We start from the raw sequence: 25,640 nt of genomic DNA, 5'->3' as shown, positions 1-25,640 counted from the left end.
GTCCAGCTACATTCATTTCTTGGACCTGATCCTGTGCTCCACTTAGGACTAAATCAAGAATTGCCTCTCCTCTTGAGGACTAGTTGCTCCAAGAAGCAGTCATTTACGGTATCAAAAAAACTTTATCTTTGCATTCAGTCCTGAGGTAACATGTACCCAGTCAATATGGGGATAGTTGAAATCCCCCCTTATTATTGAGTTTTTTATTTTTATAGCCTCTCTAACCTCCCTGAGCATTTTGCAGTCACTATCACCATCCTAGTCAAGTGGTCAGTAGTATATCCTTACTGCTATATTCTTATTATCCAAGCATAAATCTATCCATAGAGATTCTCAAACACGCGGCCACGGAGTTATTTCCTGTGGCCCGCCATAGGCACCGACTCCACTGGCAGCCAAGCTCCCCTCTTGCCGTGCTCCCCCCCCCCCCGAGCGCGCCGCGTCCCCACTCCTCCACCTACCTTCCAGCGCTTAGGACTTTCTGGGGGGGGGGAGGAGCGGGGACGCGGTGCACTCAGGGGAGGAGGCGGAGAAGAAGTGGGGCCAGGGCAGGGAATTGGGGAAGGGGTTGTAATAGGAGCAGGGAGGGGGCAGAGTTGGGGTGGGGACTTTGGGGAAGGGGTTGGAATGGGGGCGGGGAAGCGGTGGGAAAAGGCGGGGCAGGGGTGGGGCCTCATGGACTAGACGAGCAGTCTGAGGTATGAAGTTCAGCATGTATGATTCTTTGCTGTGAGTAGCTGGGAAGAATGTTTGTTAAAAAGTGGCAACGTATTTTGTATGACTAGGTACTTTAAGAAGTTCCTGCCATTACGGCTATGTTGATAGACTGTTAGTGTAGATCATCATCAGTGTTATTGACCACATAAGGAATAGTTACAGGTGTTTATATTTTATTAAAAACCCTCTTCGCATTACAGTTTTAAAAAAGTTAATACATTCTTCTAATAGCATACTATATTACTCTTCATTTTATCCATTTTTGACTATACTTTTGTAGCGTTGTATGAAAAGATTTCAGTGATGCGGCCCTCAGGCCAATGTACTAGTCCTCATGTGGCCCTCGTGGTGATTTGAGTGTAAGATCCCTGGTTTAGGGGGATCCTTGAGTCTCAGAGCCTTGTAAGAGAACTGTGCCACTCCACCATACAGCTGCCAGTGTAGGGGTACGGCCAGATTTCTACAGCGATCCCTTGAAACAGTAATAGCCTGTTGGGGCCATTACCAGCTGGTGCATGTTAGAACATACTTCAGACTGCTATAATCTGCACCCAGGGATTGAAAAAGTGCCCAACCCATTGCAGGATTAGGAGAACACAAAAGGAACCTCTCTACCCAGCTGTGCTGAACACTCTTCAGCTGCAGCTGAAAAGACAAACGCAGGTGTAACTTTGTATAAATGAAATCTAAGCTTAAACTGGCTTCTAACACTATTGAACTGAACAGCGCAAACATGGCCAAAATTTCTTTAAAACCATGTTCTAGTTCAGTTCCCTACTCACCTCTGCTCTCAGTTCCTTTTTATGACCCTCCTAATCCTCACTCCCAACTGCTTCTTCACCTCCTCCTCTTACTCTGAGATTCATTCCTTCCTCCAAGCTCCACCTTCCCTATGGAACACTCTTCCCCCTCTTACACAACCAGCTCTCCCTCTCTTCTCTCCTTAAACCCACTTCTTCCATGATTCCTTCCCATACTAGACTCCCCACCAATGATTCCTAACCCTCAGTTGTCTGAACAGCTGTTTTGCCTTTGTTTAACTGTAACTCTTCAGTGCAGGGACTTTGATCTATTCCCTATTTTATAAAAAGCATCTTGTTTGCTAATCTATGCTAAGTATTCCTAGGGTACCTATCACTGTGTTAACTGACCATGCTACAGAAATACGTAACAAAACAGCAACAAAACCATAGTTAATAAACACAGTTTCTTAACAAGGTTCTCATCCTGGTGTGAATGTCTAGCCCCCTTTTTCAACTGAGTATTTTCCTAGTTATAGCTCTCAAACCATGCAAGGGAATAAATTCTTAAGCACGACTGAGTTAGAGTGACCAGATAGCAAGTGTGAAAAATCAGAACATTTTTTTTCAGGGGTAGGTGGGGGTGTAAAAGGGATATATGAGACAACGCCCCTAATATTGGGATGTTTGGTCACCCTACACTAGGGTGACCAGATGTCCCGATTTTATTGGGATAGTCCCGATATTTGGGGCCTTTTGCTTATATAGATGCCTATTACCTGCCTATTACCTCCCACCCCCATCCCAATTTTTCACACTTGCTATCAGACGTCCTGATTTTATAGGGACAGTCCCGATATTTCGGGCTTTTTCTTATATGGGTGCCTATTACGCCCCACTCCCTGTCCTGATTTTTCACACTTGTTATCTGGTCACCCTACCCTACCCTAGACTGAGTTAGGACAAACTCTCTAAATAAACTGCAGCCCTTCTCTTCTCCCTCACTCAGTTTGAGTCTATCAGTTTTGTTACACATTTATGTAATCCCTTTAATGGAAGTTTAGGTCAAGAGGTAGAACATTTTCACTAAAATAGCTCATTGACAAGAGCTGCTTATACTTTTCTGGCTAGTGAATAAACAATAGGTCCAGTATGCTAAGCCTCCTCCATGGCTGGGATCCTCCCATAAGGAGCAGTCATCAGCAATTGCTGCACCCGGAGAAGTCCCTAACTGTGTAGCTCCCAGTGATCTCATGCTGGTAGAGATGAGGGAGGGTGTCAAGTGACAGTACTAGAGCAGAAGAGGCATACATAGTTCAAGCTCCTATAAATCCCCTGGGGAAAGCAGGGTTTCTAGGCAGGCTCCACAGTTAATTCCACAGGGCAAGCTGACCCACATTCCCAATGGAACAATGTGAAGGAATCTCTGGATGATTTTTGTGAAGTTTTTGCCAACTTCTGTGGCTTTTACCCCAGAGAGGGCAATCCAGCCCACTAAAATTGAGATACGGGAAACCTGTTAGGTCAGAGTCCTCCCAACTGGGGCCAAATTGAACCCTACAATATACTTCTAGTGCCTCATTCACTCTAGCTACAATATTTTCTAGTGCTTTTTCCAATGGAACTACAACCCAAATTTGTCTCAAGAATGCTGTCAGGGAATCTAGTTTTTTTTCTTTATTGGTTCAGACGTAGTGACAGTTCTAGCAAATAACCAAAACATTTAAACATCATGTAAATAGTAAACAAGACTGAAAAGATATTGCCTAACAATATGATAGTGTGATAAAATATCTAGAATGTGCCATAGATTGTTTTAATTTCCCTTTCAGCTACCTCTCCTACATACCAACCTAAATTAACACCCACCCACTCCCATACACACTTCATATCAGTATCTTTCTAAAGAACAAGCTGCTTTTTCATATTAATACACCCTTTTCTCCCCTTCATTCTTCAGATGTACTTATACAAGAAAAGCACATGGATATTTTAAAGTAAGTTACAGGAAAGCTGCCGGACCCAGTTTTTTGTTGTTATTCTATCTGGAAGAGAGTTCAGGTTCAGCTTCCATCTCCCCCCACCCCTGCCCTGCCCTTATTGAGAACAGAACATTTAATTAGGTATATAAGATTTAACAACATCGGGGGTTTTGGGGGGAGGGGGGGAATGAGATTTTCTGGCTGTATAAAGGCCCAAATTCAAATCCTTTTTTACTGAGGGAGACCTAACAGGATTCAAAGTGGGATCATCCAGCAGTATTGAATGGGTGTTTCTAGAATAATTACAGGGAAGCAATTAGATAGTCCTAAAATAATCTGGGCCAAATGGCACAGGAATGAATTTATTCTCAAAAGACCACATGAGTCTGAAGTGTGATAAAACCTATGTTCCAACAAAAGTCATTATAGAGTCTGTGACAAAGGCCAGTGTAGGACAACATTGTAAAATGTACGAAAAGCACCTTGTTAAACTTTTCAGTTCACATGAGTTCAGTTTACAATTCTGCTACTAGGAGAATCACACTAACTATACTGCAAAGATCTGGGATATAAAGCAGTTTATGGTTATCGTAATTTGTATACTTAGCGGGTTTCTTTTATCGTTTTGAAAACAGTTACTTTCTTGTAAGAAAGAGAAAAGAAATTCAGGTGCCCTGGCATTAAGAACAAGAGTTCTGATGATCTTGATTATATTTCATACAATGGTTTCTGTGCTGCCCACTCAGAGGAATGATTGGGGAAGGACTATTTTCATACATCCTCTATACAGCAGATTTATGAAAGTAAGATTCCGACGAACTCTCTGGCTAAACAGCTAAACATCGACTACAGTGGGATTAACTGAACTGAGATACTCCCTGGCACTGCTAGTACCTTAAACTTTCAAATGCTACTTCACATTGTTAAAGTGTTGCTATCATCAACAGACTTCTTTTAAAATATGAGCCTTAGTATATAAAACTAGTTGGTTATTTTATAATTATAGTTATTTAAATTAGCTCCATATTTGGGATCCATGGGAACCTCACCTTTAGTTTTAGGTTGGAGGCAGGTCTACTCTGAAGTGCCACTGGTAGGTGCACTTGGAGTATCCTCTAATCACACTTACAATAGCAGATCCAATTTGCACAATAGACATAGAAATGTTAGAATTTTTGGTTACATTCATCTCGCTGGGGATGGAAGGAGCATTTTTCTCTGCAAGTTTAATCAATTATTTTTAAATTATGTGAATGTGGTGCCCAAACTTTTCCTGTCGCGCCCCCCATTACCAGTAACAGAATCAGTCCGCACCCTCTCTCCATTACTGCACAGCCAAGGCTTCCTCAGCAGCAGAAATTGGGCTGAGGGTGGAGCTGAGGGTGGGAGGAAAATGGGGATGGGGGAGGAGCTGGTACTAGAGGCAGAGCTGGCCTGGAGTTGGAGTGGAGCTGCAGCTGGAGCTGGGCTGATGGCAGAGCAGGGCTGGAAGTGTGATGCTCCCTTCCCACCCCCTGGGGTGGAGGGAGGCTGGCTCACGCCCCGTCACGTGTCCCTCTGAACGTTCGGGGGGGTACATCCCACAGTTTGGGGACCACCGGTCTAAGACATAGCAAGAAGATGAATCAGAGGACTGGGGTATAATAGGCAGCATCCAGACTCCACAATATCTACCATACAAAGACTAAAGCAAAATAGACCCCAGAACTTTTAAAAAAAAATGCAGTACAACTATAACCAAGCACTTTCTAACGCTAGGACAGGGAAATCATTTACCCTACCAAAAAATACCACAAACACAGGCACCGAGGACAGTGGTCAAGTACCAAATAACATGGAGGCCAGAGGTTATGTGGTTTGGTTTGGTTTTTTAGTTACCATACAACAAGAATGGGTCTGCGACCCAATTTACATAAAGGAAACATTAAACTAAAGAGATATTCCTAGCGCTTACACATGAGAGATCCTGGAGTGGCTTAGCACCTCAGTTCAATCAACAGCTGCTTTCGGAGGTAATGAATTATCTACCTACGCATCTCAGATTTATGACTTGTTAACACTTTATATGTCAATGGTAGAGCTGGAAATAGAAACTCAAGGCTCTTAATTTACCATCTGGTATCCTAGCCAGAGGATCACTCTTCTTCCCAGGCAAGATGTATATGTGAGATATAATTGCACACTCTCTACACACATGGCAGTGATATCCATATGATAAACTGCAGAGCCTTATGATAAATTAAAATGGATATATACGATGGGGAAGATTCTCAACTCTGCTCCGGCCCTTTTATGCCAGATAAAAGGGTTGCAGTGGTATATAGGGGCCCTAAAAGCCTGGATTTGGCTGTCAGAGAAATACCCTGGTGCAGACACTGTGAAGCCCCTTAGACCATCTTACAAACTTTGGCATACAGGATGTGCCAGGGTCGCAGAATGCAGCACTACGGACATTCTGAACAATGCAGCAGTCCTCAGGGCAGGCCCAGAAGGCTGCTGCAACTTCTGACATGCTCTCGGGGCTTACTAAGTTAAACCAGGGGCTTCCTAGCCCCCAAAGCAGCGCAGGGTCAAGAAGGCACAATACCATATTAGTATCTTCCTCCCCTGCTCTTACTGGACTGAAAGTTCTTTGCTGTGCTTCTTAGAGATGAGTACAAAACCTTACCAAATATTTATTTATATTATTATTATAGGTGGTCTGGTAGCACTACCTTTTATTAAGGTTGCCTGACATATCCCATTTTAAGTCTTTGTTTTTAGATGCTTATAACTTTGCCAAACTAACAGTTTGGGCTGAAATTTTCCATGCTATGTGTCTGCCTCCAGCTGGATTTTTTTAGAAAATGTCAGCCAAAATGGTTCAGCCATTTCTGAGAATGAGGCTAGAGAAAAATACATGTTTTGGCCCATGTTAAAAAATTTTGGTGACCTTTTCTTTGAAAAGCTGCAAGCCCCCAAGCTTTGGATCAGGGACTTGAAATTTGGCAGGGGCGTGTGGCTTTTACCACCCATGTGAAAATCTGTCCAAATTTGGCCAAGTTATAAGTCTCTGAAAAAATCACAGTTTACACCTGCTGAGCAGAAACTTGCTAGAGCTTTGCAGATAAAAGCACTGAAGATTCCATCTGCACTGAGCATGCTCCAACCTGGTGCGGAACAGTACTTTCCCTGCAATTGCTGCTAATGGGCTGCTGCGAGCTGGGCTGGGCCCAGGCATCGGAACTGAGAGTAGCAGGCTGCCTCTCCTATGCTCTCAGTGACCCTGCTGCTGGCAGAGCCCAACCGGTGGGCAGGAGGAAGGGGCCTGACTTTAATACAGAGGGGATAAGAGGTGGACTGAAGGGGGGGTCACCAAATTGGCACAAGGAATTGAAGGATGGGGGGAGATACGACTGGGACTGGGAGTTGGGGGAGACAAAATGGGGTGGGTGGAGCAAGGGAAGAGAGGGACTTGCTAGGCAGGGAGATTCAAACTGGAAGCTGGGTAGGGGGAGAGGATTGATAGATTTTAAGGCAAGAAGGAACCATTATATCATTTAGTCTAACATCAAAGCACTGGGACTGGCTGGGCAAGGGCACTGGGACTGGGAGCCAGAGAAGGAAATAGAGGGTGGGAGGAAGAGACTGGGATCAGACGAGAAGCCAGCAAGGGAGAGTGGGACTGGCTGGGCAAGAAGATTGGGAACCAGTAGGGGAGAGAGGGGTGAAGGGAACACAGATTTTATGAGGAGCCAGGGTGCAGGGGGAGAACTGGGCAAAGAGACTGTGACAAAGAACCAGGGGGACAAAAGGAGGAAGAGACTAGACAAGGAGGAAGAATGGGCCTGGGAGCCAGCAGAGATAGAGACTGTTGGCCGGGGAAGGGGTGACTGGAGGCCAACTAGAAAGAAGAGAGACAGAATGTATGAAGAGTAGTAGTTGGGGAACTGGGACTGACTGGGCAAGGAGACTTGGGTCAGGGACCTGGGAAGGCCCTAGAACAGATGGGCATGGAGACAGACTGGGAGCAGGGGAAAGGAGGAAGAGAGAAATAGATTGGAGGGGATGGAACAGAAAGGCTCACACTTGCAGGGAATTGGCAGAAGAATCTGTGCCCACTGGAGCACATTCCTCCAGGACCTGGAATGGAACCCATGAATTCTGAATCTCCTCATTCCTCTGCTGTCCACAAATATCTGTGAAACTCAATGGCAAAATGTCCAATACCCCTCTAATGCTATTCCAAATAAAGAATGACAACCTGCTACTGCTATCAGTTATTCCATTAGCTCAGGTGGTAAAGGCCCGAGTGGTGGATCTAAAGGTTCTGACCCTGCTGACGACCTACGTCAGTGTCAATATGAAGCCACATGATGAAATTTTTGGTTTTTCAGTTTGCTGGTTTAAAAACCTAGGCTATGTTAAAAACTATGTTAAAATAACATATTACAGTTGCAAAGTCACACACTCAAAAGTTTGGAAACGCCAGAATTAAGGTTGCCTGTGCCTTTGACAGTCTCTAATTACATGATCATGCACAATTTTTATTTATTTATTTATTTATTTATTTACACAGGACCCCCTCTTCATTCAGTACACAGAATGGATGGCCTTTCTTAATAAGCAGATATACTTTATGAAGTAAAGTCAATGTGAGAAATTGCACAGGCATGTATTTTAATCACATACCTATGCCAGCTTCACCTATCCACTAATCCATCTGCCTGGGACCTATTCTAACACTCCAGACCTCTAAGTAACTTCAAACAACTGATATTTATTTGTGAAATTATCCCAGCAATGTTTCCTTCCTTCTGGCCCTCAAAACCACAGCTCCTGGAGGCCCAGGAAAAGCAAGATTCAGTCCTGGACCAGCGACAAAATTTCTATATATAAAAACATAATACATTTGAAGTGTGATATCTCATGCTCCTGCAGGGCTAGAAATGGAAGCTTTACATCTTTGAAAAGGGAATTCCTAGATTTTCATTGGTGCTCATCACTTGTTTCCAGTTCTGGAAGGTCCAGAAATATTGATCTTTGAAGTGGACATTTTCAGATATTAAAAGGTACTTTAGGACACTTTCAGAAGTTTTTATGGCTCCCTCTGAGCCCCACAGAGTTGAGCGAGAGTAACTAAGGCATCTGGCTTTACAGGCTCAGGAATATGAAAAATTATCTGAACATATTTTGTTAAAATTCCCTAAAATATTTGTAAAATGTGACACACACACACTATATGAAGATGTGGTGTAGTATAAAGGTTTTGTCAGCACTGGTTTGGGATGACAATGTGTCTTTGCCACTTGTGATTAATATGGCTTTCCCAAACTCATGCCTCAATAAAACTTTACATCACACAATCCTGTATGCACATTCTCTCACTCCCTTTCCTCTCCTCATTCTCCACATTTTTATATAGAAATATATAAAATTGACCCAGCGTGTACATAATCCCACACAATCCCAGGTTCACTATCAACTATTATTTTAAAATTCAGTAGTCTTTTTCCTTTTAAAATATCTCACATTAGAATTTGTACATCACATGTTGGAGTTTTGTGTATTGAGTGAAAGACAAGATTTTTATAAGATTTTTTTGTGTAGTTCAGTTCAGCTCCTTTCCATAAATAGACCATCTCTCAATTATCATAATCTTTTATTCATCTGGGAGTATAAAATGCACCGATCAAACAGTACTAATTAAAAGAGAGACAGGAATTGAGAAAAAGCAGAAGGGGCTATTCCTGGGAGGCTTTTTAACAGAGTTAGATATCAAGATACTTGGATGAAGAGAATGGTTAGGTTAGCCCAATAAATACATTGGTCAATTTAATTCTGTAGTATGCTACCTTAGTCTCAAACATATTAACTGCTGTTATAGCAAAAATAGCTTGTACTGGCATTAGAATATAATAGTCTTGCTAGAAATGAGCACAAACCAAAACCTCAGATCTGAACAGCCCTGAACTTCGGAGAATTCAAACCTGACTATGAATTGTGTGTGGATTGGTCCCAAGTAAAACTGACAAATTCAAATTAGATCCATTTTTTTTTTTTAAACAGTGAGGGTGATTAACCAATGTAACTAACTACCAAGGAAAGTGGTTGATATCCATTTCTTGATGTCTTCAGATCAACAGCAGATGCCTTTCTGGAAAATATGCTTTAACCAAACAGAAATTATGCTTTAGCTAAACACAAGTGGGCTCAATACAGGGGTAACTGAGTGAAATGTAATGGCCTATAACATAGAGGTCAAACTAGATAATCTAATGGACCCTTCTGGCCTTAAACTTGATGACTCTATGAAAAACTACAGTATTGCCAAGGTACCATTTACAGGTACTTTTACTGCATATCTGGAAGCACATTCCTCTTCTATGGTAAATGGGATTATTTTGTAGACCAGTAGACACAGGGCCAAATTCAGAGTCTGTCTCTAAACAAGTCAGTTGAGGGTGTCTGTCTAAATTGAAGTAAGTTGTGCCTTTCTCCAGCCCTCTCAGCCTGTACAATCCATTCACACACTCTCTCTAGGCTCTCTTAGAGCTACTTATACTCAGACCCACCTACCATCTTGTAACTTATATCACCCACTGCACATCATCTCTGAATTTGGCCCAATAGAGTAACTAAATGTAAGTGCAATTTAAGGAATTTAGGATGGTATACACTGAGGAGCTTGAAGGGGAGGAGGGCGTTGGAAAAGAAAACAACAGAGGATGTAACAATCTATATGTGAAAGCAGGACCGCACCTTACTTTAATTCACACCGTCTCACCACTGCTTCCTGCTACTCGGTTTGTATTTACACCAGCTCTTCCTTAGAGATTAGTAAACTGGTCTGAGAAAGTAACCTATACCACCCTTATATATCATATGTGAATTTCACCTGCAGTGTACAATGCACCACAAGAATGCTGTGAAAGTAAACACTGTCACTGCAAAACATGGCCTCATCTGGAGTAATGTACAAGTACTGGTCACTCATTCTCAAAAAGGATATTGCAGGATTACAGGGGGTTCAGAGAGGAGTGACAAGAACGATCAAGAGCATGTGAAAAAAAGAGAAATTGTAAAAATTAGGATTGTTTAACTTCATGAAGAAGAAGAGGAGACATGGTTAAACTACCTCGATATAACACGACCCGATATAACATGAATTCAGATATAACGCGGTAAAGCAGTGATCCGGGCGGGAGGGCTGCGCAATCCGGTGGATCAAAGCAAGTTCAGTATAACGCGGTTTCACCTATAATGCGGTAAGATTTTTTGGCTCCCGAGGACAGCGTTATATCGAGGTAGAGGTGTATATAAAACAAGAAATGGCCTAGAGAAGGTTGAATGGGAACGTCTGTTCTCCCTGTCTCATAATACAAGAGCAAAGGAACATTTAACAAAATGCAAAGGTCAGAAATTCAAAACAGATAAATGAAAATATGTTTTCACACAATGCATAATTAGACAGTGGAATTCTTTGCCACAGGAAGTCACTGAGGCAAGGAACTTAGCACGATTCAAAGATATTTGAATATTTATATGGAAATCAAGAAAAGAACTATAATTAGTAAGAAACATTTTGGAAGGGATATTAAGACAATCTCTAACTATCAGAACTTAGAATGGGACCTAATGTGGGGAACAAATACCACCACATCTGCTTACAGTGGGGTTTCCTCAACTTTTCTCTGGCACATCTGGTGCTCGCTTCTGGCAGAGAAGGATAGCAGACTAGATGGGCTTTCGGTCTGATCTAGTGTGGCAATTCCTACATTCCAAAGAACTTTGCAAAATACAAAATTATAATACTAATAGTTTAAAAGAGCTAATTGCATATGTAGATACTGTTTCATGCTTGTCCATTTTTCAGAACAAAAAAAGAAGATAATATGCAGAGTTCAAAGGGGTCAGGTAACACCTGGTCAGACTCAGAGAAAGGTTACCATCCAGCTAAAAGCCTAAGTTAATTTTTATTTTTTTCCTGTAAACATTCATTATACTATTAGATCTGATACAAAACAATTAATAATGCAACATTTCTTCAAAAAAAAAAAAAAAAGACCCACAGTCCTTTACTCTGCCTGAGTTTTTCTTCATTCTTTTCCTTTTCTCTCTCTATTTTCTTCACTCTCTTTTTTCTGCTACATACTGATACTTTTAGTCTGTCTCAATCTGTTTGCTCTTTCCAAAACAAAAACAAAACAAAACAAAAAAAACCCACAGGTCCCTTTTGCCTCAAGACATTAGGGTAAATCCTTGAGTGCCCGATGGTCAGTTTGTCCCACTGTGATGGAGTACTGTAAATTTCAAAGCTTATCAAGGAGCCTCTTGAAGTTGCATGCAGAAGACAAAGACTCTGTATTCCACAGAGTGTTTCTGCCTGTGGCATAGGTGAGTTGGAGGTGTGGTTTGCAACAAAAAAAAAAGGGGGGGGTCGCGCGGGTGTGTCTGTCCACTGGAAGTTACCCAGACCATGGTGTGCATACTCAGTGTCATTCAATATTTCTTATAGGCATAAAGCTGGAGCACCCTCTAGTTCTTCTGGAAGGCTCTTTTCTACTTCTACTTTCCTTATTTTTACATGATTCTGTGGCAGTGAGATTCTGAATGGCTGGTATTGGGAACCATAAGAAATCTAATTATAAAAAATAAACAGATGACAATCCTGCACTTATTATTATTTATTTGTATTACTGTAGTGCCTCTTGCTAAATATTTTATATTTTGCTCTCATGCTGCTTCCATTAGCTGGGCGTTGGGATTGCTTCATTCCATTAGAAGGTATTGATTTGATTTATCAAGCTGATGATTTTACTTAGTAAAGAATCAGCAAATATTACTAAAAAGTTCAAGTGATTACACTGGAGACAGAGTTAAGAAGCTTTGGTTTAAGATTGCAAAACGAAAACTGAGGGCATGGAGATAAATGACTGAGAGTACCACTCTCATTCTTAATGAGAATACCCTGGCTGTAAACCACTGAGAAACTGAATGGATGATCTGAAATTTAAGACCAAATTCTGAAATAGCAAGCTGGTCTGAGGTTTTAAAGACAAGAGGGCATGCAGTACTGATCACCTCCTTTTCATCTCCAACAGATAATCAAGATGTAGAGGGGAGGGTATCTCTTTTTAACTCCTCTACAGGCGTGGCACCTCAAATTCCAAGATAAGCCAATTAGCCATTACCTGAATGGTAACTGTAGACCAGGAAGGGCAGTTTTGGTATTCATTTCAAAACTGCCCCTCATGGTCTACAGTGGGTGTATGTGATCAATTAAAAAAATCATAATAAAAAACACACTTGCAAAACTATAAATAATCCTCCCCACTTCAGTGAATGCCAGAGGTAATCTGAGAGAGACAAGCTGGGTGAGGTAATATCTTTTATTCAACCAACTTCTGTTGGTGAAAGAGAAAAGCTCCTGAGAGCACTTCTTCATATATAATTTGTGTTGTCCTTCAGGACCGAACTCAAGCCCATTTTGGTAGGGTTACCATTCGTCCGGATTCCCCCGGACATGTCCGGATTTTAGAGCTAAAAATAGCATCCGGGGGGAATTTCTAAATGTCCGGACTTCCCCCCGGGCTCCGACAGCCAGAGACAGCCCCTCCTTCCCCCTGCAGCAGAGATCGCTCCCTCCCTGCATTTGCAGATCACCAGCCAGCCGTTCGCACCGGCAGTCTGGAGCTCCTCCCCCTGCTCCTCCTCCCCGGCACGCTGGTCTGAGCAGCAGAGTAAGGGGGGGCCAGGGGGTCGGAGAAGGGGCAGGGAGGTTCTGGAGGGAGCAGTCAAGAGACGGGGGAGGGGTCGGGCGTTCGGGGGGGGCTTTCTGGGGGTGGGGGGGTGGATAAGGTTTTGGGCAGTCAGGGTACAGGTAGGGGGTAGGATCCTGGGGGGGGGCAGTTAGGGTGGGGGGGTCTCAGGAGGGGGCAGTTAGGGGACAAGGAACAGGGAGGCTCTCTTAATGGCTCTCCATGCGCCTCTGGACCCTCTCAGCTGTCGGGCTTGGACGGAAACATTGCCTGAGGGTAGTGAGAGAATGGGTTATCGGTGAGGTGGGGGTGGGCGTGAGCCCGGTCAATAGGGGCAACCCCTACCAAGATCTGAGCCTTTTCTCACACGCCCGTTAGAGCTCGACATTATGCTGTTTGGGACCCCTCTTTGAGGAAAGCCTCTGGATTGCAAGTCCAACCGCTACCTCCTCGTGGTGAGAGCCGGTAACTGGCTTGGATAGCCAGGCGGATTGCGGAGGACGAACCCACATCCCACATTCAGTGGGGTGTGGGACGGGGTTGGGCAGCCCCATATGGTGCCACATGGATGCCCCCCTGGTAAGGGTAGCCTCCCCCAGGTAAGGGTTGACTCCCCCTGGTAAGGGTTAGATTCCCCCTGGTAAGGGTAGTCTCCCCCAGGCACGGGTTAGTTTCCCCCTGGAAAGGGTAAGTTTCCCCCAGGTACGGGTTAGTTTCCCCCTGGAAAGGGTTAGTTTCCCCCTGAGAAGGGTAAATCTTTTAGCTATGGAAAAAAGTAATTTATATTTTTATACCGGATTGGCGCTGGACCGGGTTAATAACGCCCCCGCTGTTGGCTTTGATGCCCCGGCTGACAGTGTTAAATATATTAGGGGTGTGATCAGGGTCGCTGGACCAATGGATAAAATGGTGTGGACTATAATGAAGTCTCATGAGCATGAGAGTGAGAATCAAGTCCTCCCAGTGGAGCATGGAGAGGAGGTAGAGGAGAATGTTTGTGATGATCATGGTGAGGAGATTTTATCTATCTTACCGATGGTTTTTACAAGGGACACTTTTAATGATTTAACTATGGAAAGTTTCAATCCAGATTTTAAGTATTTAAGTACATTTGATGATCCATATGTTAGCGAATCGGGATATCTTAATGCTCATTTAGTTAATGGGTCTAGTTTATTAAATAGTTTTAGACCAAGTACTGATTTTAATAGGGATCGTAATAAGGATCTTAACAGTACTGGTAGTAATATAAATATATTAGAAAGTAGTTCGTGGAAGGATGGGGTTTTTTATTTAGAGTATCCCGTTGATAGTTTTAATTGTCCAATATGTCCCCAGATATTACCAACATTTGGTAAATGGGCCAAACACATTAATGTGGTTCATAAAAGTAAAGCCATACGAGTTGTATGTAGTAAATGTGGAAAATCTTCTCAATATCATAATATAGCTTGCCACTACCCCAAGTGCATACCCAAGAAGGCGGATACCCCAATGAAGAGCCATACGTGCTCGGTCTGTGGGCTTGGTTTTCATACTAGATCTGGATTGAGCCAACACTGTAGACATAGACACCCTGCTGTGAGGAATGAGCAAAGAAAAGAAGATATGGCTGCTAAAAGTAAGATCAAAGAGGGATCGACTAGATCTCGTATATGGACCAAAGATGAGGTTGCGCAGCTTATACAGTTGGAAAGGAAATATATTGGGAAAAGGAATATAAATAAATGTATTGAGAGCGAGATGAGGACCAAAACGAATAAACAAATATCAGATAAAAGACGAGAATTAGCAAAGAAGAAGTTAGTGGTAACAGGAGATAGGGAGGAAGTGACTGAGGTAGAGGACATTAGAGTAAATATATTAGAAATTCCGCCCCCAAGAGAGAGGATTTTCCCACTAAAAGGACATCCAGAAGTGGATTTAGTGGAGAAAATATGTAAACGGGGAAAACAAAGTAAGGAGGGAAGAGAAATAATAAATAGTTTAGGGGAAATTGAAGGATTATTAAAGGAGGATTTAACAAAAGCTCTCGGTTGGGCAATGTTGGAAAAATTATGTTATTCATTAGTAGAGGGAAAGGACCCTAGAAATGAAAGTCAAATAGAGTTGAGGAATAAAGGAAAAGGGAAGATGAGAAAGGAGGGGAGAAGGAAGCAATTTAATGCAATTAGGAGATATGCTACAAAGAAAGCTAAGTATAAATTCTATCAACAATTATTTGATAAGGATAGAAGAAGATTGACTCGCATTATAATGGGAGAGCCAGATAAGGCTAAGTGTGCTATCCCTATGAAAGAAATTGAGGAATACTATGTCAATATTTTGGGAACAATTGGACATGGTAATATGATAGGGTGGCCATCATCCACAGAGAATGCGGATAATGATATATTAATGAGTCCGATCTCTGTGGATGAGATTAGAATAGCTTTAAGAGAAATAAGAAAAGATAGTGCTCCTGGCCCAGATAAAGTAAAAGTGAGCAATTTGTGGGATATTTTTAATTTAGACTCCTTAATACTTACAAAAATTTTTAATATATGGTTTCTAAATAGACAGGTACCAGATGAATTTAAGAAAAATAGAACGATTTTAATACCAAAGACACAAGATGAGGAGGAAATGAAAAAGTTAACATCTTGGAGACCATTGACAATTGGGTCAGTTTGGATTAGAATCTATACCAAAATATTAGCAAAAAGACTGGTGGAAACAGTTAAGATATGTAGTAGACAAAAAGGGTTTATATCCGCCCCTGGGTGTGAGGAAAATATTGCTATATTAGATAATTTGATTAAAGGGGCTAAACGAAATGGGAATGAAATTGCAATAGTGTTCGTAGATCTGGCTAAAGCATTTGATTCTGTGGGACACGGACATATAATAGCCGGGTTGAGAAGATTTGGTATAGATGAACATTTTATAGATATTATTAGGGACCTTTATGATAATTGCACAACTAGGGTATGGGTGGGTGATGAAGCTACTGAGTCTATTTTAATTAGGAGGGGGGTCAAGCAGGGTGACCCGTTGTCCCCAATTTTGTTTAATATTGCTATGGATCCCCTTTTAACTAGATTAGAAGTAGAAGGAAGTGGTTTTTATGTTAAGGGTAATGGTGTCACGTCATTGGCTTTTGCCGATGATGTGGCAATTTTAAGTAGCTCATATAAAGGAATGATTAAAAATTTGGGTATCTTAGAGGAGTTTTGTAAAAATACTAATCTCTCTGTTAATGTGAAGAAAACGAAAGGCTTTCATATTTTAACTAAACATAAAACCTATGTAGTTAATCCTAAGGATAATTGGCAGATAGGGTCAGAGGAGATTGAATATGTTCAACCAGGGGATTTTGAAAAATATTTAGGGGCTAGAATAGATCCCTGGATAGGTGTAGGGGGACTGGTACTTAAAGAAAAATTGAAAGATTGGAGTGAGAATTTAATTAAGGCCCCATTAAAACTGGCCCAAAAAATATTAATTTTACAGACATATATCTTACCGAAGCTATTTTATAATCTTCTTTTAATAGAACCCCCTTTTAATCTTTTAGACGATCTTGATGTGTTAGTTAGAAAAATAGTTAAAGAGATTTTACATTTACCTTAGTGTATCACAGATGGGATATTTTATTCTAGAGGTAGGGATGGTGGTTTAGCTCTCACTAAGTTTAGTGTGCAAATCCCAAATATGTTAATTCGTAAATGGAGGAGACATATTGTCTCGAGAGATGATTGGATGGACCTATCTTATCTATATGCAGGAGAAAATCTTGTGGATAAAATATTGTCATTTAGTGCAGTAACATCTCATCCCAAGAAATGGAGGGAAGAGGAATTTTTAAGATGGTCGGAACTGAAATGTCAGGGAATAGGGATAAAATATTTTAAAAATGATTTAATTAGTAATTCGATTTTTAGAAACTCTAGTAAAGTTAAATCGTCAGCGTATATCGCAGCATTGCAGCTTAGGGCAAATATTTATCCTACTAGGGAGACATTAGCAAGAGGAAGAGGAGGTGTGAATGCTCTTTGTAGATGGTGCGGTAAAGTGCGGGAGACTGTTCCCCATATCTCAGGACAATGTTATAAGACTAAGAATGCTAGGATAAAAAGGCATAATAGAGTAGTGTCTGCAGTTGTAGATAAGGTTGGTAAATTAGGGTGGAAGGCAATGATAGAGCCCCATTTGAGAAATAGTAAGGGTGAGTTAAGAAAGCCGGATATTATATTTATAAAAGGAGATACAGCAGTGGTGGTTGATGTTACAGTGCGATGGGAGGATAATGCCGGAAGTTTGGAACAAGCCCACAGTGAGAAGGTGGCTTATTATCTTGAGTTAGAGGAAGAAATTAAAAACTTAACGGGAGGTAAAAATATTCACTTCTTTGGTTTTGTGCTTGGGGCGCGTGGCAAGTGGAGTGAAGGTAATAATGATTTGTTACAATTATTGGGAATGGACAGAAGTAAAAATTTTAAGGAGAGTATATGTAGACTTGTTTTATATTCCACTATTGGTATGATGGCTATATTCAGTGACAGGTAAAGATCCCGGAGTTTCCATTCCGTGTATCTTGCCAAAACTAAATTTTAGCTATTTTGGTTTCCATGCTCTAAATTTTCAAATTTTTAATATTGTTTTGAACATTAACTTATTTAGTGTTATTTAATATCTGTCCTTCAATAGAATGGTTTTAATTATATAATAAATACTTATTAATGGATGAAATTCCAATTTAAATTATTAGTTTATTTTTTTTTTTAACTACTGGATGTGGATGCGGACTGGCCGCGTATAATAACCAGGAAAGGGCAGGTAGTCACGCCTGTACATAAATAGGGGGTGGAGTCCTGGGGGGCAGTTAGGGGCAGGGGTCCCAGGAGGGGGCAGTCAGGGGACAAGGAGCAGGGGGAGGGCTGGGGTTCTGAGGGGGGCGGTGAGTGGAAGGGGCGGGGCTAGGGCAGGACGGGGGTGGGGCTAGGGCAGGACGGGGGCGGGGCTCCTCCCGTCCTCTTTTTTCCGTGCTGAAATATGGTAACCCTAGTTTTGGTTTCTTTTTTAATTGCACATGACCTCAGTGTAATCACTGTATATGGAGAAGAAAGGACAACATTTTATTTTCCTTTTTGTCCTGCCCTGTGCTTTATTTGGGTCACACTGAAATTTGATAAATACGTCTTTTAATCTTCTTTAATTAAAATGAAGAGATGCTTTTGGGCAGCTCTGAATATTGAAAAAAAATAACATTGTTATTAACTAGGAAGGTCTGATTCAGTATATGGAAGACATTTAAGGCCCAAGTAAAGGCCATCTGACCCAACATGCTTGCTTACACTTTTTATACTGCTCTTAATTCCACCAGCCTTCTTAATCCCTTCCCTTCTCCAGAAACAAATCTCAGCAGTTCTTCCTGAACAAGCAATTGAAAACTTATTCCACGGATTTATTAGCGCTTGCATGAAATTATTTTTTTTCCAAGTTCCTGATTTTCTTTTTGTCTCCTAATTTTTATATGATGTCTCCTTCATCAGACTAAAGAATGTAGAGGATAACCAGATTCAAGGAATTTAATTGAAGGAGGTTCTTGTGGTTAAAGCATTGGACTGAGTCAGAATACTCCTGACTATGCCACTCTCAGCAAGTCACTTCACATCCAATTAGCCACCTTAACTCACAATAAATAGTACCTTACTTCACTGATATCGGATTACTGCAGAGTACGGATTTCTTATTAATTGCAGAGTATGGCAATGGTGACAGATTTTGGCCCTTACTTCCTATGCACCTCAATTTCTTCATCTATAAATTGGTGACGTTGCAAGGCTTATCAAGTTTTATAAGGCGCTTTGAGAGCTCCACTGGAAGACACTATACAAGGGTGAAGTATTTTTATTGCTTCAGAAGACAATTTTAGTCAAATAAAAAAAGAGGTTAAGGTCAAACGTTTATTAAAGCAAGGGTATTTTTTTAAACATGTTAGACAACAGACTGAGAGGCTGTTCAACTGGCTGTGTCTCTTTCTGCATGTTTATATGTGTTCCGAAATTAAATCTAGTTTTGGAGATGACAAGATTAAGATTTCAAGGAACTGCTGCTCTCCAGAGTTACTGATTTTTCACTTGCAAGTTGAGCGACTCCAGCTCTGAGGAATGGCCCTAATAAAATTCAGTTTAATAGGCCTTCAAATGCATGGCAGCCACTAACATTTGTACTGCCTGCTGCTAGCAAAATATTAATATTTGATGTTACAGCATTTTCATTTTAGAAGTCTATTAAGCTTGTGTCTTCAGTGTTTCTGGGTTTTGTCATGGAACAGCATTCTTTAAGCTTTACACAGACTAAAAGAGTTGCTGATAGACTGATTTTAAAATATGTTTATCTGCACATAGTGATCCTTGTCAAAGAGACATGAGCCTTTTTGTATTTTTTGTTTCTACCTTTCTAGGACAGCTTAGTTTCCCCCATAATCCAAGCAGAAACTCTACAACAGTATTTCTAGTTGACTGGGTATCTTATTTCAACCAATAAGAATACCCAGCTGATCACCTGTCAGCTCTCCAGTGCTAGGCATACAGTCCAGCAAGCATTCTGATACCCCGAATAGATTCCTGTTGATATTTGCCATCACAACATTGCTTTTTCAGTCCCCTAATTTGGAAAAAGACAAGTTATTCTAAAACATGTTCTACTCTCTTGAATCCACCCTTCTTCCAGAATGGTTAAGGATCAACAATCTCATTATAGGTTAGAGCAGAGGTGGGCAAACTTTTTGGCCTGAGGGCCGCATCAGGTTTTGTAAATTGTATGGAGGGCCGGTTAGGGGAGTGGGTCTTGGCCCAGACCCCACTTCCTATCTGCCCCCCCGGGACTCCTGCCCCATCCAACCCCCCCTATTCCCTGACAGCCCCCCCAGGACTCCTGCCCAATCCAACCCCCCCTTATCCCTGTCCTGACTGCCCCCGGAACCCCTGCCTGCCCCCTGCTGCCCCATCCAACCCCCCTCCTTCCTGACTGCCCCCCCCCGGACCCCTGCCCCCATTCAACCCCCTATTTCCCTCCCCGACCGCCCCAACACCTATCCACACCCCCGCCCCCTGACCACCACCTCGAACTCCCCTGCCCTCTATCCAACCCCACCTGCTCTCTGCCCCTTATCGCGCTGCCTGGAGCCGGGCCACACCGCTGCCGCTGCCACCACGCAGCACAGAGACCAGGTCAGAGCCACTCTGCAGCTGCGCTGCCCCAGGAGCTCACCACCCTGCCGCCCAGAGCATTGCACCGGAGGCGGAGCGAGCAAGCTGAGGCTGTGAGGGAGGAGGAACTGCGGGAGAGGGGGCAGGGCTAGCCTCCTGGGCTGGGAGCTGGGCAGGATGGTCCCACGGGCTGGATGTGGCCCGCAGGCCATAGTTTGCCCACCTCTGGGTTAGAGTAAATAAAAAATAAATAAATATATGGAGATATACCTATCTCATAGAACTGGAAGGGACCCCGAAAGGTCATTGAGTCCAGTCCCCTGCCTTCACTAGCAGGACCAAATACTGATTTTGCCCCAGATCCCTAAATGGCCCCCTCAAGGACTGAACTCACAACGCTGGGTTTAGCAGGCCAATGCTCAAACCACTGAGCTATCCCTCCCTGCCAAGGAGGTACACTGACAGGAGATCAGCTGAAAATTTTTTGGGTAAAGGGAAGAATTATTTGGAGTCAATCATCTTTGCATTTTATAGAAGAAAATCCAGTATCAGCGGTGGCCTGTGTTTCTGTGTTGGGTTGGCAGCTTTTTGCATTACTTGGCAGTGACATTGGCTTTGGAAGAAATGTAAGACTCCAGCTCCTTAGGCTGGTGGAATTTTGCTGCAATGTTCAATCATTTGTGTGGTTTTGTCTAATGCCTTCTTTTCCTTTTTTTAATAACAACAGTCATGGTTAATAACTGTGATTGTTTTACGTGGATTTGGGAGGAGGGATAGCTCAGTGGTTTGAGCACTGGCCTGCTAAACCCAGGGTTGTGAGCCCAATCCTTGAAGGGGCCACTTAGGGATCTGGGGCAAAAATCAGTACTTGGTCCTGCTAGTGAAGGCAGGAGGCTGGACTCAATGACCTTTCAGGGTCCCTTCCAGCTCTATGAGATAATATATGGAGATATACCTAAGACATGTAAAAGAATGCCCGTGATTAAATAGTGAGAACCACACCCCTGAGCTGGTGGTCAGAGAAACAATTAGTAGAGCCAGCCTACCATTTCTTGTTCTTCTAAACTAAATATTTTTAGTAAATTCAAAAATAAAATTATCTGCCATCCAACAATTTAAAACTAACCCTTTTGACCCTACATTCATGATTTGTGTCAAGCTGTATTTGGATGGAAATTGGAATTCAATTAAAAATGCATAAAACAGCATTTTAAATTGTTATTAGTTTAAAAATACCTACTTTAATTGTGCTGGATACAGCAGAAAAAAAAGTTTATCAAAACATATAAACATTGAAAACTAATTGATTTATTAAACAAAAGGAGCATTATCTGTAGGTCATGAAATGAATTGCTTGTTGCTGGTCACCATGTCTTTCAAGATTTTAGGCCTAGTAGATCAGATTCTGTCACACCCCATTTGTATTCACAGATCAGAGGATGAAAACAAGCTTTCCTGTCTTTTCAGCACCCAATTGGTTTCTCAAGTTTGAATTATCTAGTCATAGAACTGAACTGGTTCAATATACTGAAAAAAAAAATTCTCTTTGTTCCTGCACTTTATATTTATAAAAAAATATTCTCTCTGCTCTTTAGCACTTCAACAAACTAGGAACCGAGGTTCTTTACCAGTGACTTCCAACAGTTCAGAAGTCTGATTTTCTTTAAAACTTCAGCAGTAAACAAGTATTAACTGAATATTGTTTTTTTTTATTTAATTGAAATGATTTTATTAGATTATAGTAAATTCATCAAGATTAAGGAAAAAGAGTCCAACCCAAGAAAACTGGCAGGATGTCATAAAGGAACACATGTTATGGGTTTCAGAGTGGTAGCCGTCTTAGTCTGTATCAGCAAAAACAACGAGGAGTCTCTGTGGCACCTTAGAGACTAACACATTTATTTGGGCATAAGCTTTGGTGGGCTAGAACCCACGAAAGCAAATACATTTGTTAGTCTCTAAGGTGCCACAAGGACTCCTCGTTGTTTATGTTATGGGTTGTGATAGAGGATATAGCATTGAAGAGCACTTTGGAGGGAGAGGACTGGTACAGTGGACCCCATCTGATGGGATAAATACAAGGAAGAAGAGTAATTTTATGCCTTAGCATAGATTGTTATAATTTAAAATTTAATTTAAAATAACTTTTTTTAAAGTATTTAATTTAATTTAAAAAATCTTGTTTTAATCACTGATTTTAATCCATCTATTTCTATATCAGCCATCATCATAATATCTAAGCACTTCCCACATAAACTACATGGGCATAGCAAGATTTCTAGTGGACTTCAGGAAGCTTTCTTCTCGTCTCCTTTCCTGTGTTGTAAGTACTTCTTTTCTTTTTCCTTCTCTATTTCATTTATTAACTTAATTTATTCTAAACGCTCTGGTTATGTGGGGAGGCTCTCTCATTAGACAGTACTGTCACTTCACAGTTGCCTCTCATTGAATGACATTTTCAAAATAATAATACATAGCACATAAACATACTCCTTGAATATATGAATGTTCTGCCATGACTAATATAACCCAGAATCTGTTTAAATATGCAAATTTATAAATTAACTGACAATACCCTTTTTCTTAGTGCCCTTGAACATTCATGTCAGTCAGCAGCACAGATATAAAACTGCTGATCTCCTACCTCAACAGAAGCAAAGAATACCCCTAAGATGCATGAAAGCTGCTACTTTCATGATCAGAAAATGCAGTGAACTACATTCAGTATGTGCCCTCAGGCATGGAGGAATGAAAAACTTATACTGTAAAATAAAAACAAACCACACCAAAAAAAAAAAAGATCTAATCCCTTCACATAAAGGATATTGTTGGGAAAAGATCAGAAGACAGGGCCTGCTTTGAAAGCTATAGAACCACCTTTCATTAATTTTACAACATAATATCGCCCAGTCACACATTTTCCTACATCACAGGTTAACAACTATTCAACATGTCAAAGTAAAGCTACATTAATAAACAGATTAAAAACAGAGATCTGGAGTTAAACAAAGAGTTCATTTTCTTTCAATATGTTTAAAGAGTCGCCGTCAATTAAAAACATGTTTGTCTAATTTATTTTTAATGTAAATTGTTACTAGAATACTATGACTGAAAGACAATTTTTTTTCATGTTTTTATAAATTTATTTACTTTGTGCACTTGGCATTTTTCCATAGTCAGTTTAACTATTTCCTCTAGGTAGGTAGATAGATCACTATTTCTGTGGGTCTTTCACACCACAACAGGGAACAGCTTGTTTTTTGTTTTTTTTAAACACGGAAATGTGGTTGTAGGTGTAGCATCTCAGACTATTTTTAACCCAATTGGTGTAACTGATCAGGTTTCAAGATGGTGTCCCTTTAAAATACAATTTATAATCAGAATTTCACTCCTTTCCAAACCAGTCAACATAAATCAAACCCAAACAAAACCCTTCGAGGAAGGCTGGACAACACAATGATTATTTGACAGATGCCTGGTGAGCTAAAAACAGTCCCATGTTATTATTATTTATAATAAAGGAACAGTTTTGTTCCTTTATTATAAATATATCTGCATTGCGCCTAAAAGATTCTAACCTGTGTTAAGTCTTGACCTTGAATACTTTATAAATGTGATTATGACAGTCAGATCAGTGTTAACACAGGAAAGGAATTCTGCAAGATACTCAACAGACTATGGAATAGACAAAAAATAGAGAACAAGAGAAGAAAAAGAGGGGAGATGGAGAGAAGAGCTAAAGAGAAGGAAAGAGGAATAGCATAAAAGGGATGGGAATGGATCAACAGGACATGGTGAGAAAGATGATAGAGGAAGGAAGACATACAGGGGAAACGGAACAAGATAAATGATAGAGAGAAAAAAAGACAGGAGATAGACTGATTATATTTTGCTCTCATTCACTCACAAACGGAGGCTATAAATCAAGCATCCTACCTTCAGTTTGAACCAAGGTAAATGAGACTGCAAAATAAATAAGATCAGTTGTACTCTGTTACTCTGACCAGGCTATAAAGATCTATAAGAGCCACATATAGTTATGAAATGGAAGAATGGCTTTTTCCTTTCTGAGCCCTATAAATCACTAGATCTGTTATAAAATTCTACTGCTTCCAAAACCCTAAAATCTAAATCGCTAGATGCTGATGTGCTTAAATTTCAGCTTCTGCTCCCCCTAGTTGCTTTAAGCAGATACATGCTCCTGTCCTGGATACTATTGCTCACTACTTGTATTTAATTGCTATGAGTGAGTGGAAAATTAGATTGTGAGCAATATGGCTTATCCTAGTGACATGTTTTTGAATCTTGTGTATTTACTTTTATTGCTGGAAGATGGATCCAGATTACAAGTGCTTTGGCTCACTTTCTATCTCTATCTTTCTGATAAGTGTTACTTGTGTCCTACATTTTTATATGAGCATTGCACTTCTAAATAGCTTTTGGTTGGTTTGGTCTGGTTATTAGGTGTGATGGGTTATCTGGCTGCCCAATGCTCATGTGTATTTATCATACAATATTTTTATAATCATATGTTTGACATCTTTGCCTCTAGGTGCTACGGCTTAACTTGTAAAATCAAAGGAATAAAACATCTAACAACATTTCTATTTTTTTAAAACTTATAAAGGTATCAAAGAATGTTGCAAATCAAAAATAAATTAGTTTTTGCCACTGTGGAGTCTGCACTCTCTTGCATTTATATTTATATGTAGAGATTATTTGACTCACATAACACTTGTATTTTTCTGTTTTTTAGGATATTTAAGAACTCTCCTAGGTAGGCTTGCCTGAGGCTTTATAACCTAGCTTAGTCCAGATGATATCTGTCCAAGTTTGGGATCTTTCAAGTTGAGAGGTTTACACTGGAAAGGTCAAAGGGTTTATTAGGATTCCTATTATTTACAGATGCTTAGTTCTGTTTTGAAACACAAATACTGTATAAACTATTCAGAATAGGATTTTGTGCATCAGACATAACTGTGTCAGAGATGCACAGAATATGGAGTAAGGGCCAAATGAGGCCCACAGAGTCACAAAATGCTACCCCAAGGTACACTCTCCCTGCAACTACAAGTCAGGACAAAACTAGTTTACTGATGCTATTTTTATTGCTGATAAACTTAAGCAATTCATCTATCAAGGAAGAACTGAAATACTATGGTTGTATGCAAATACCATAGCTGTGTGATTTTTTTTCTTAAAAATTTGAAACACATAGAAATATTTAAGGGAGCAACCCCTCCCATCATAGCAAGTTACCAGTGC

General features: G+C 40.9%; 1 protein-coding gene across 1 annotated transcript in view; it reads right to left on the bottom strand.

Annotated features, from left to right (window-relative positions):
* LOC113407525 (rab GTPase-activating protein 1-like) overlaps positions 1–25,640 on the bottom strand; it is a 536,766-nt gene that overhangs the window by 182,575 nt on the left and 328,551 nt on the right. The window lies entirely within an intron of this gene.

Source organism: Terrapene carolina, unplaced genomic scaffold (assembly GCF_002925995.2).
Source record: "Terrapene carolina triunguis isolate 2854851 unplaced genomic scaffold, T_m_triunguis-2.0 Scaffold212, whole genome shotgun sequence".
Lineage (NCBI taxonomy): Eukaryota > Metazoa > Chordata > Testudines > Emydidae > Terrapene > Terrapene triunguis.
Note: the sequence above shows the minus strand (reverse complement) of the source record. Positions and strands in the feature narration are given on the sequence as shown.